General features: G+C 38.1%; 1 pseudogene; it reads left to right on the top strand.

Moving 5' to 3' along the window:
- The first annotated feature begins 7878 nt into the window (after positions 1–7878).
- Positions 7879–8096, top strand: LOC148164521 (cytochrome c oxidase subunit 6C pseudogene; annotated as a pseudogene).
- Positions 8097–8405: the final 309 nt, after the last annotated feature.

Below are 8405 nucleotides of genomic sequence, written 5' to 3'. Positions count from 1 at the left end.
CAGCAGAAACAAATGCTTTGGATCTTTATAGTAGGAAAACCAGAGGTCTTTGCCCCTAAGTTATAATAATTTATAAAATATTTAAGTGCATATGTGACTCAGCATTTGAGTTGTTTAAGTTTTAACCAAAGCAATATTTTTATACTTGCAGTCACCATTTTCATTGGTATGTTCCATTTCTTCATCAAAGAGCCATTTACATTCATTAAGCTAGACATCTGTTTGAATTTCATAATACAATTATCCAGACTTTCATTTCCTTTCATGCCCACAGTCATACAAAAGAACTTTATTATTATCACTTACCGGTAATAATCACTCATTAGGAATGTCATTTCTATACGACTCCCAGATCACGTAAGTCCATGACAGGTTGGCTCCCATCCACCCCAAATGAATGCCTGGCAGAACCTACAGTGAGAGCTCCACCATGTGGTTTTGCCCTTTTAGGACTGTAGACAGAGTCATTCGCTCATTCAACGAATACGTAGTGGCACTTGTTCTGAACCAGGTCGGTGCTGGGGAGGCAGATTAGCAAAATAGACTGTAAGCCCAAGAACCCTTTGGTCTAGTGAAGGAGAACTCTGAAGCAATACCTCTAACTTGAAGCAGATCATAATTTTATTTTTTTTACAGAAGTGTCAAATTTATTTTATTTTATTTTAAAGGTTTTATTTATTTGACAGAGAGAGAGAGTGAGAGACGGAACACAAGCAGGGGGAGTGGGAGAGGGAGAAGCAGGCTTCCCGTGGAGCAGGGAGCCCAATGCAGGGCTCGATCCCAGGACCCTGGGATCATGAGACCTGAGCCCAAGGCAGACGCTTAACAACTGAGCCACGCAGGCACCCCAAAGCAGATCATAATTTTAATTACGATGGTACAACATGCCATAAAGCAGAAGGATATATTAAATATGATTGAGAAAGGGGCGCCTAGGTGACTCAGTCAGTTAAGTGTCTGACTCTTGATTTCAGCTCAGGTCACGATCTCAGGGCCATGAGATCGAGCCCCACATGGGCTCCACGCTCAGTGTGGAGTCTGCTTGAGATTCACCCTCTCCCTCTCCCTCTGCCTTTCTCCCCCACTCTCTCTAAAAAATAAATAAAATCTTAAAAAATAATAAATATGATTGAGAGAATTCAGGCAGACATACTGGAGAGGATATTGTTTGGCCTGAAAAAGACCTAAGCTCCTTGATGGCAGGACTTTTTCCTGTTTTTTTCACTGCCATATCCTAAGTTCCTACAACGACTGGCACATAGTAAATGCTTAATAAATAGCTATTGAATACATCGGTAGATTTTGAATTCAATAATTTTACTGAAAGAAAAAGGCAGAGAAAAAGAATTTCTTTTTTGAAAAGGCTTATTCTCAAAACCATGGAGATTGTTACCTTTTGTTTTTTTAACCTGCCTAACCCCTCCCCCTGGCTCTCCATTATCTTTAAGATAAAATACTGTCCCCCGTCCACTTCTCCTAAGTTTTATCTGTATATCCCATCCCAAGCCATTAGAGTAGACAGATGTCTGGTGTGGAACCAGACATTCTGTTATGTCATCTATGTATCCAAGAAATTAAAGATACAAAACATTATGTTATGTATGAATTGCTCATATATACCAGCTAATATAAAATATAATGTAGGTTACTAATGAACATACTGATCTTCTGTATATGTGTTTCAGATTGGGACCATTCAGTTTCAAGTAATAGAAAATCCAATTCAAATGGGCTTAACTAATGAAAGGATTTATTAGCAATTGCAACTGAAAATCAAGTAATTGGGCAGACTTCAGTGCAGTTCAGTCAGGGCTTCTCAATTGTTCTCCTCAGTGTCTCATTTCTGACCTCCTATTTATGTAGCTTGTAATCCTTGGACTGGGATCCCCCATGGACACAAATCAGCAGCTAGCAGAAAGATTATATGCTTTGTTGTTTACATGCAGTGAGAGAGAGCATCGTTTCTCAAAACCAGTGAGTAAAAGTCCCAAACTAGACTACACTACCCTTGAACTATCTTCTGTAGCCAAGGACTGCCAAATTTGATTGATTTGTACCTCATTTACCAGGACAAATCAGCATGTCAAGGGGCATAGGATTACTCTACTTGGTTTCTGCCAGTCAGAGGCTTCCTCTAGAGCTGGGGTTGGAATCAATCACACAGGGAGGGAGGAGTTGCTCCCAAAGGAAAAAAAATGGATATGGTTAGGAAGGGAGAGAGGGAAGGTAAATGCTGAATAGGCAACCAATTAACCTCTGACATATGTGACTTTTTTGATTGGCAAATATATATCAAGTGTTAGTATTTTTGTTGAGGTCATCTAGAATTCCTGTTAGGTGTAAACTACTAAGTTTTGAGGGTTTTTTGTTTTTTTGTTTTTGTTTTTTTTTTAACATTGCCCCATCACATATTCAGTTCTCTCTCCCCAGGAACCCCCTTTTGCCTTCCAAATTCTTATTGACCTTTAAGGACTACTCTCACCTGGGAAGCCTTCCCTGACTCTCAATCTAGGCACTTACACAAGGATCTCACCGCCCCCCTGGTTTTCCAGCATGTGACATACTGACATGTGTTTGTCTGTTTCCCTGTTGGCTTTCCCACAGGCAAGGGGCTCCTCAAGGACAGGTTATCAGATGCTTTGGCTGTGAATATCAGAAACCTAATGCAAACTGACTTAAACAATAAGATAACTTATTATTTCTCAAAATATGAATATTGCTTTATGAGTAGGGCAATCTCCAAGATTGGTTGATACAGTGGTTCAACAGTGTCATCAATAGCCCATGCTCTGTCCATCTCTCTGACATCTTCAATGTTAACTTTATCCTTAGGGTGCTAAAAGAGTGGCTACATAAGTTTCAGGCATCACATAATCCAGAGGAAGAAAAGGAACCAACCCATTCTTTGGAATAAGAAAACATTTTCCATAAGCTTCCCTGCAGACTTTCCCTCATCTACTTGGCCATCTCAAAATCAGTCAGTGGCAAGAGGAATAAATAATATTACCACAAAGAGTTTTAGGATAATCATCCCAGGTAGGGTAGAAATTGCTAATTGTTTATGTTAGTTACTACAATAAGGTTTTGTTGTCCCTCCTCATCCTCTGGACTCTGATGTTCTGTGGCTTTGTGCATCTCTTTGGTTCTATGCATCTGTCTTTGTGACTCCATTTCCCACCCTACCCTGAAACTCACTACTGTGGTCATACCCTAGACCCTATCCTTACCCTGACCCCCTATATTTCCATCTCACTCACTGTCTTTAGAACTTCAACTCCAACAATCCTTCAGTCCCACAGGGATTTATATTCCACTGATGATGCTACCACCTTTTTACTGTCCCTTTTCCCCCTTCATGTCCTTGCTTCCTCCCTACCCAGCTTAAATGTTATGGTCAATCATTATAATCACTCCCTTGCTCATATTCAACTCCCTGGCCACCCTTCATTTCATGATATTCTTTGGTAAGTATGCAATCCTGCCTATATCCAACTCTGAGTTTGTTCTGTGCACCAAGAACCCTGAGTATGACTGGGAAAAAAACACATAACAATGTTAATTAGTCTTACTCTACTCTTAATGGATCTTTACTTCTGAATAGTAAAGCTGCTCAGCAATCACAATACATTTCACTAGTCCAACTTGCCTTTCATTCTCCTAGTTGATCTCTCGTCAGATCTCCCAACTCCTAAAACCTCCAGCACCTCCTTTTGTGTGCTTGCTTTTGGCTGCTTACTCTGCTTCTTATTTTACTGAGAAAACAAAGGCAACTAGAAGAGAACTTCCTTAGGTTCCTACCATCACAACTAGCCACCTAGCTGCATCTGTGCCCATATCCTCTATTTTCTCTGTTAATGTAGATTCACAGTCCATGAAACTAGCAGACCAATCCCTCTTCTTGGATGGTAGATCCCATCTCTTTTCATTAACTCAAGGATACTGCCTCAGAAATTCTCCCATTCTCTGTCCTGCATCACCAATATTTTTCTTTTCCACTAAATCAGTGGTTCTCAGTCACAGGTGATTTTACCAACTCCCCTCCCTCTACCTTCCAGGGAACATTTAGCCATATCCAGAGACTCTTATGGTTACCACAACTGGGGAGGTGAGGGGAGGACACTGTCATCTACTATGCCTGGGATGTTTCTAAACATCTTACAATGTGAAGGACGGCCCTCCACAACAAAACATTATTCTGCCCAAAATATCAATAGTGCCAAAGTTGAGAAACACTGAACTAGATCATTCCTATCAGCACACACACAAATGCTAATATTGTTCCCATCTTAAAAATTACCCTCTCCTGACTTCATATTCCCTTCCAACTTCAACCCTATTTCCTGCTCCCCTTTACTACAAATGTTTCCAGAAACACTTCCTTCATTTGATTCCTAGAAACTATGTTCTTCTGGTTTTCTTTCTAATTTTAATAATTCCTTCTAGTCTCCTTTTCTAATTTCTCATGTCCTGACCTCTAAATGTTGGGAGTGCCCAGATCTCAGTCCTTGGACTTTTTTCTTCTGTATACTCACTTCATTAGTTGCCTCATGTGGCTTCATATAGCTATATGTTGATGAATCCTAAATTTTTATCTCTAGCCTGGACCTCTCACCTGAACTCCAGACTCATATATCCAATTATCTATTCATCATCTCCACCTGAATATTTAATATGTATATAAAGCTTGGCATGTCTGAACTGAGCTCCAGATCTCTCCCCTAAAACCTGCTTCTTACTCAGTCTTATTCATCAAAATATACTAAAATTCCATTCTTCCATTTCCTTAGAGTAGAACCTTGGTGTCATCTTTGACTTCACTCTTTCACACTCCAACTTGATCTATCATCAAACTTACCAAGTATACCTTTAAAACACAGTATATCCAGAATCAGACCACTTACTACCTCTACTGCTATCTCCCTGATCCTAGCCACCATCATCTCTCCTCTGGATTATTGCAATAACCTGGTGAAGTTGGTCTCCCTATTTCCACCCTAATCCTCTTTCAGTTTATCATCAACACTGCAACCACAATGAAAGTTTGAAATCAAATAGTAGATCATTATCACTCCTTGGTTCAAAAACCCTCCAATGGCTAAACATCTTTCTCAGAATAAAAGTCAAAATTCTTATAATCCTTACTCTGCCCCAGTTACAATGGCCTCTTTGCTGTTCCTGGTCACATCAAGCAATATTCTAGCCTCACAGCCTTTGCACTTGCTCTACTCTCCACCTGGAATGCTCTCCTTTCTGTGAAAATGCAAGGTCTTTGCTCAAAATCATCTTCCTAGAGGGGCCTTTCCTGACTTCTCCATCTCACTGATACATCTTGTCCCCCTTCCCAGGTTTATTTTTCTTCCTGGCTCTTATCACCATCTAAAATATTATATATTTTACATGTTTATTTGCCTATCTCCCCCTAGTAGAATGTAAGCTCCAAAACAGAAGACATGTCTGTTTTGTTTACTGTTGTATCTTCAATGCCTAGAGCAATGAACATAGTAAGTTCTCCATACTAAATTGTAGAAAGAATGAGCCAACCACAATGACCAGCAATAGACGATGTCTGACTCTTATCTGAATGCCTGGTGCACAAAAGAGGCACAGAATATGAACTAGTAAAATAAATGAATTTTTATTGTTGTCTTGAATAGTTGTGACTGTCATGTGTCTCAGTGCTTTCTTGATTCGGATGGATAACAGTTTCTCCTCTTTCTTCATCCCTCAAACTTTCCTGTGAAGAGACAATGATCTCCCTGGGCACTCTTCCTAAGTTACTTAGTACCTAGGATCTCTCTATTCCCTTTCTCCTTTTCCTGGAACTTTTACCCTGAGACCCTATACCCCAGCCAAGCCCTGGGGAAATATGACGCCATCACTCCTGTGGGCTCCATTTCTGAATGCCAGCACTTTCCAACTAATTTTAGGTGCCTGACACCCTCATCAGACTGATTTCTCCGTCAGAGCAAAAATGATATGTGACTTCCCTGTGTGTCCAGTGCTTGGGATGGGACCCAGAACATTGTAGGCACTTTACAAATAGTAATTGGGCTAAACCTCTGCCTATCTATTTTCTGTCATTTTATAATCCTTATTCTCTCCGTACTTCTACATAGCCACCATAATACCTTAGTAAAATTATTAGTAGACCTGTCTCTATGGTGTTGTGATTAAGAGCATAGGCTTTGGAATTTAATAGACTGAGTCCTAGCTCTGTATCTTACAAGTTATATAACTTTGGGCAAGATACTTAATCTCTCTAGCTTCTCTTTCACTATTGGTAAAATGAAAATAATAATGCTACAAAAGTTATGGTGAAGATTAAATTCAATAGTGTACACTAAGCCCTATCACTATGGCTCATAATAGCTCAATGATTAACACTAATATTCTCTAGTCAACAACAACAACAATAATAATAATACCACTATGACTATCTTGAGAATCAGGGACTGTATTTCCAGCATCTAGAGAATATGGACCTTGTGAGGGAGGGAAATGATGAGAGGTGGGGCTGGTGATGCAGTTGGAGCCACATTAGGAAGGGTTAAGGAGGTTAGCCTTTATTCTTTAGAAAATGAAGGATAATCAAAGAGTCATGTAACACCTAAAACAAAGGGCAAACTAATGATGATATTTATGAGTACCAAATGAGGAAGGCCAAGAGAGTTGCATAGGACCGTGTTAACAACTCATTGAACTTTATGGTGACTGACAGCAGTAATACACTCAGGCTATAGTTATGTGATGTCAGCTTTTCAGATGAAAATGGAAAACTTCAGTCAAACATCTGGTTGTTTAGTCTACCCAACATCAAAGACCTGGCTGTTCTGAAACTTTCAGATGTTTGGCTGAACGGTTTAGTTTTCCTCTTCATCTAAGGGGTCTGGTAGACACAATCACTATGATTTTTGTCAGCTTTAGGCTTGAGGTTTTTTTTTTAAATTATAAAAACATTTTTATAACAACATAAAAGGATAAAAAGAAAAACAAAACCTCCCTAATTCTACCTCTCTAAAGCAACTGGCTTTATTTTTGCCTATTCTCTTTATAACATATAAAGTTTACATTGCTTACCCACAGTGAACATATATTTGTGTCCTTTTCTTTGCACTTAGTGTTATATTATAATATTTAAATTTTAACATAAGTCATATTTGAAAATAATTACTATATAATATTATTAACTGTGTGTTAGATGTGTAAGACATGTACTAAAGTTTAGCATCCTAAGACTGTTGGAAATTTTTGTTGCCTCTAATTTTTCATTAAAATGAATAATATTTTGTTTATTGATTTTTCACCTCTAAATAATTTCAATGGATAGCCAGTTACAGGTCAAAGCATTTTTTTGTTTCAATATAGATTCTATATTCTAAAGGAATTATATGAATTCATATTGATAACAATAAATGACTTCCCTATTTCAGCACAATCTTATCAACATTGATGTTATGATTTCAGTGTTTTTATTTTGGTCAGTTGAACCAGTTCTAGTATAATAACATATAATAATATATAACATGTTATATATATTATATGTAATATATATGTTTTATACATAATATGTATATATTATAATCTATATGTGTGCTTATCTTCCCTCTTCTCCAAAACCATCAATAAATTGAGAACAAATGTTTGTTTTATGCTAACAACTCATGAGGAAAGAATGCAGGAAAAGTTGTCAATAGAAAAATTTTTAGAAGACTGAAAAGTCAGTAGAGTTGAGAAAGCTGAAGTATATGCTGATGGGAGATTCCAGTTGGAAGCTATAGACATGAATAAGGATAAGAATAATATTATATTACTGGTCCATTTCTATATCAGTTAGGGAGGATGTTAGGTTTGAGGTTGGTGTTGAGGAGAATAACTACCATGACTTCCAGTGCTTTGACAAAACCTCAGATGCAAGGCGTTCTGGCCAAGCGTCTGTGATTTCATATTGTTGGAGCGTTCGCTGTATCCCTGGGAGTTGCAGCTTGCTATAAGTTTGCTGTGGCCGAACCAAGAAAGAAGGCATATGCAGAAATTATGATTCCATGAAAGATTTTGAGGAGATGAAGAAGGCCGGTATCTTTCAGAGTGCAAAGTGATTTGGTAATGTAAAGAATTTCTTTGGGTTAAGTTCCAGCGTAGTCTGTCACTGACCTGTGTTCCTGAACTATGAAACACGAATATTGGCTTATGGAATAGTTTGTCTTGATAAATAAACAACTAACAAATAAAAAAAGAATAATATTATATTACTATACATCTTAGTAGATATCAGGCATTATTCTAAGCATTTTTCATATATAAACTCATTTAATCTTCACAACATCCTTCAAGGTAGGTAATATTATTTTCACCATTTTACAACTGAGGAAACTGAAGCATGAGGTCAAAAAATTTGTCCAAGGACA

The sequence above is a fragment of the Eumetopias jubatus genome, unplaced genomic scaffold (genome assembly GCF_037043125.1).
Source record: "Eumetopias jubatus isolate StellerSeaLion01/CBP00866 unplaced genomic scaffold, mEumJub1_p1.0 scaffold_4, whole genome shotgun sequence".
Classification (NCBI taxonomy): Eukaryota; Metazoa; Chordata; class Mammalia; order Carnivora; family Otariidae; genus Eumetopias; species Eumetopias jubatus.
This window is presented reverse-complemented; position numbering and strand designations above follow the sequence as displayed.